This window comes from Benincasa hispida, chromosome 8 (genome assembly GCF_009727055.1).
Source record: "Benincasa hispida cultivar B227 chromosome 8, ASM972705v1, whole genome shotgun sequence".
NCBI classification, from domain to species: Eukaryota; Viridiplantae; Streptophyta; class Magnoliopsida; order Cucurbitales; family Cucurbitaceae; genus Benincasa; species Benincasa hispida.
Window position 1 is genome coordinate 53,846,655 of NC_052356.1, and position 5,487 is coordinate 53,852,141.

A 5,487-nucleotide genomic window follows, 5' to 3' on the forward strand; every position below is an offset into this window, starting at 1 on the left:
CTTCTTTTCAAAGGTATGTGAATTTTGTGTGGTCCTCAGTCATATGTTTTGAACATCACTGTCCAAGTACCACTTATTCTTTATGGATCTCAAACATACCCTCATCATCATCGTCGTCGTCGTCTCCAAAGCCATAATGCACAGATTTGCTACTTTTTCCTTCAGATTCACTTTCATCGCTTTCGTCCCAAGTAGCTTTCATTGCCTTCTTGTTCTTCTTTGAAATGTCTTTTCTTTGAGGATAGTCCCACTTCACGTGTCTGGGCTTTTTGCATTCATAAACAGATGATTGTATCTCTATTGCTCTTTTTCTCCTTTGCCTTCTTGATTGTTGACTTTCTTTGAGAAGTTCCTTTTCCTAAAATGCTTTTTGAACTTTTGGTCAAGGAAGCGAACTTCTCATCATTAGTTCAGCTTCAGTTTCAGAGTCCTCTTGAACTTGAGTGGACTTTAATGCTAGGCTCTTCTTTTTTTTGACGTCTCTTCCATATTGGTCTCCTCTTGATTATTTCATGTGTCATGAGAGATCCAACGAGCTCCTCCAGTGGAAGTTTTGAGAGGTCTTTTGCTTCTTGGATCGCCATCACCTTAGCTGCCCAACTCTTAAGCAATGATCTAAGAATTTTTCTCACATTTTCAGAGGTGGTATAGATTTTCCTAATCCCTTCAAAGCATTAACAATATTCGTGAATCTAGTAAACATTTCAGATATAGTTTCATTTGCATCCATTTTAAACAATTCATAGTTATGACCTAACATGCTAATCTTTGACTCTTTAACTTGATTAGTTCCTTCATGAGTTACTTCAAGCATATCCCAAATTTTTTTAGCAGAATTACATGCAGAGACTCGATTAAACTCTTCAGGACATAAAGCGAAAACAGACAGTTCATGACTTTTAGCATTAATAGAAAACTTCTTTTTATCTTCATCATTAAACTCTTTTTCTTCCTTAGGAATATCTTTATTATCAACTATCTTAGTAGGAATTAAAGACCATTAAAAATTTTTTCCATAGATTATAGTCAATAGAAAATCAAATAAATTCTCATCCTAGTTTTCCACCATGCATAAATTATTTCCATCAAACAAAGGTGGCCTAGTGGTAGATTGACCTTCACCATACCCATTTATTCCAATAGTTGCCATAAGCTCGAACAATTAAGTTTTCGAAAGAGGAAGAGAATATAATAATTTTTTTTTAAAGATTTTTGTAAAGAGAAATACTTTTCCAAAAATTTAGATTTTAATCAAAAAGATTTCAAAGATTAAGAAAGTATAAAAAAAATAAGGTTTTAATAACCAATTTTCAAAAAAAAAAAAAAAAATCTAATGAAAACGCTTTTAAAACTCAATTTTTCAAAACTTTTTGCAAAAATTAGAAAAATTCCAGATTTAATAAGATTAAAAAAATAGAATATAAAAATCAAGAAAAAAATACAAAACTTTTTTGAAATAAGAGAACCGAGCTACTTGCTCTGATACCAATTGTAGGATCTAAAGGCAACACTAGAGGGGGTGAAAGGGTTGACTACCAATTTTTTTTTTTAAATAATTTTATCTTCAAACAATGCTCAATTAAAGTAAACCCACTAATTTGATTAAAGAAAAATTTATGCAAGATAAAACTTAAAATCATGCATGCTATGATAACTTCAAATTTAAAGACAATTTAATCAATGATAAATTTAAATAACACACTAAAAATTAAATCATGCAATTTGGAAAGATTAAAAGAATAACTAAGGCAGAAGCAAAAATTTGAAACACAAAAATTAAAAGAGAGAGAGGAAGAGAAAACACCAGGAATTATAGTGGTTCGGCAAATTGTCTACTCTACTCTCCAAAACTCCTTCTTGGGTATTTCACTAAGTGATCTTCTTGCAGGTGAGGACCAAACCGACACACGACCCTCTTTTTCTTAGGCTAAAGAGAAACTCAAGATCCTTTTTACTAGTTCAGGATCAAAATAATTTCTTTTTCTCACACCCAAGGTGTACCCACACCTTAATACAATTCCCAAAAATTAAAAGAAAACCTCAAAATATTACCTCTTGAAGGCTAAATACACAATTTGAGCACTCAAAAAAAAAAAAAAAACTCACAAAAATAACTCTAGGCAATTTAGGAGCAAAGATGACAAGAATTTGAGAATAGAGAGAATTGAGAGCTTAAGACTTGATAGCTTTTTGGTGTGTCTATGAAGAGTAAAATCAAGTCGAATTTATAGGCGAGGGGGATAAATTTTGGCCATTGATATGATTGCAAATGAAGGGTGGGGATTGAATAAAAATAGAAAAGAAAAGGATTTGTAATTAAGAGAGGAATTTTTAAAAGATTGGAATTATTGAGATTTGGAGAATAAAAAGGATTTGAAAAGGAATTTTGAAGATTGGAATTATTGAGATTTGGAGAATAAAAGAGGATTAGAAGGATGAAAATTTAGGAAGAAAATCAAATTTGAAAAGGCTGAAATTTGGAGAAAATTGGATCAGGAAATTAAAGGAGAATAGGGAAATAAAAATGGCTAGATGATATGAGCACCACATGCACAGGGGAGGAGATTGAGCGTCACACGCCGCATTCTGTGAAGAAACCGTAGGCACGTGCGGCGCACGCGCGCATCCGCACGTGAAGCTGGGTGACCGCCACTTGTCATTATCTCATTCGTCCACGGTCGCTATGTCATTGCCACATCATGTGCCATGCCATCGCCATGTCAGCAAAAAGTGATCGGTTGGAGCATCACGTCATCCGCCACGTCAGCTGCCACATCATTAATATTGACCGTTGTGTGCCATGTCAGCCGCCAAGTCGGATGCCACATCAGCAAGGTGCCACGTGTCATTGCCACGTTGGATTTCCTCTCCAATCTTCTTTTGGTTATAACTTTCTTGTTTGAACTTCGATTTGAGTGATTCAAATTGCGTTGGAATCATCTTTCCAAGCTTTACAAGATAGTGAATCTGAAACACTGAAAATGTTAGTACAAAAAATCTGAGTTTGTTATCATCAAAATACTTGGTTTGATTGTAGCCCTAAACCTAACATCCTTTACAACTAAACTCATATCTAATATTCATGTATTTCAAGATACAACTTCTTTAAACTAGATAGAGGAGTTTTTGGGACACATTGGTCTAGAAGACTTAACTTCGTTTTGGCTTGCCCCCACGGGTGTCATGCGAGCATCCAACTGTAGCTAAGTGCCTGTTCCAATTTTTTAACTCATGCCACTTTGAGGTTTTTCTTTTAGAGTAATGACAGAGGAGTTGCGTTTAACATTTTTCTATTTTATTGCCTTTCTTTTTGATGTACTCGATTAATGCGTCTTAACTCGAATTTCCCTTATCCCCAAATTTGGAAATCAGCTAAATTTTCATTGCTAAAAGAAAAACAAAATTTCGAAAAGGCTTTGAGAATTTCGAAAGGAGTTTTGATTTAGAGCTTGCATGCGTTAAAAGAAAATATGTAGTCTTTTTGGAGAAGTTCAGGCTTTTTTGATTTTCCTAACGCCTACTCTATACTTACAGTTTTCATATTGTTGATATCATTGAGGTAAGGCAAAACACAAGACTAGAAAATAGCTAAAGAACAAAAAAAGTATGCTAAGGTCAAACAAAAGGAAAAATGATAGAAATTTTTCATTCATTTTCATAGGATAACATGAAATAAACAAACAAGGCAAACAAATACAAAAGATCATCAAATAAATCAAAGTACAAAATAACCAACACCCCAAAACTTATTGTGCTGGTGCGTCATCCCTGCGTTCTTCTGCAGGGTCTTCATCCATAAAGCGCAAAGGGTTTCTAAGATGAGTAGGTAGCGGAGGCAGGGAAAACATTCCAACCAAGACCTGATTAATGTACTGCGTTGTGTAAACAAATTGGTCTTGCATTCTTCATGTTTGTTGCCTTAAGTAATCCCTTAGAACCCTGTTTTGTTTTTGAAGACCTTCAATGGACGCGGCCAATGGTCTGAGTTGATCAATAATGAAAGTTTTCAACTCCTCAATGTCAGTGATGCGTTAAGGTGGTGTTGGCTTTTCACTTCTTTCAACTGGGTCTTCAAAATTTCTTGCGTTACTCGATCCTAACCCAATTGGTTCAAAAATGATTGGAGGAGGCACAAAAGTGGGAATTGGAATTGGTGAGGGTGAAGGAAGGGGACACGGGATGTCTTGATCTACATCGGTAGACTCTTGGTGCGTTGGATCAAGACTCCCTTCTTGCGGGGCCACTGGTGAGTTTTGGAGAGTGAGGTTTACGTCTGGTCGCACTTCTTCATCCGTAAGTACAAGCTTTGCTTTGTAATCTTCATTCTCTGAAGCTTCATCGTTGTGTTCAATTATCCGGACGCGTCTTCTTTTGGGGGCGCGTTTGGAGGATCGAGGTCTGGCTGCCATTTATTTGCGAGGTAGAGCAGGCTAATACGGTGAACCGCGAAGCAAACGCCTGATTAACATATTGTCCATCAGACTGTCGATCTTTTCATAATCATCCCCTAAAAGGATGCCCCCGCGTTCACACAGTGCGCAGATCAGCCATGGAAAATAAAGTTGTCCTCGTGGTTTGTCTTTGATGGCTTTGATCTGATCCCTTATTATTCTCCCTATATCTAGAGGGATGCACTACATGATATAGTAGGTAGCCAAGACGCGGTCTTTTGACAATGTCTCATCATGAGTTGTAGGCATGACGCTTTTCTTAATCAGGTAATACCAAAAGTTTGCATCTGCCTTTAGGTTCCTGGAAGCTAACATCTTTGCTCCATTTCTTGAAGTTTTCCATTTGCTTCCAGGCTTGGCTACCACTCTTAACGCATCTTCAACTTGACTCGACATTGATTGTTCCAAGATGCAGTTGCCTTCTCATCCGGATTACTCGTGATATTGAACACTTCATTGATCTTATCGGCTGAAAAACGCACCAATACCCCATAAAAAAATGTTGTACTTTTCTCCATGTCGAACTCACTGTTGTAAAATTGGTAGACAAGGTTGGGCCAAATTCTTGTATGCCCAACGCATAGCTGACCCCAACCCATTGCTTCCACGGTTTCAGTTATGTATGCTGGTATGGGTGGCGTTCGGGAAAGAAGCCCTTCTCTGCAAGAATATCACTGAACTGGCACTTCCTTCCTGTGGTCTTTTTAGGTAACGCGTCGATTACCTAACGCTTGCCCACCTCATATGACTTGGCTTCCCCCGCCAACTCCCTTAATTCGTTTTCCAATTCCCTTTGGAGAGCTAACTTCCTTCGCCTCTGCCTTGTGGGCTGATAATGTTCCAATTCCTTCTCTAATGCGTTGTGCCTTGAGTAGCTTCCACACGTTGCATCCTCAGGACCGGATTCGGACTACTCATCTCTTCCTCCAAGATTAATTTTCTCTTTCTCTTCACTCTCTTTGCTTTTGAGGGCCCTTCATTCGCGTTAGTTTGGCGAGATTGCGACGTGTCTGGGCTGACTTCCCTTTCTTCATCT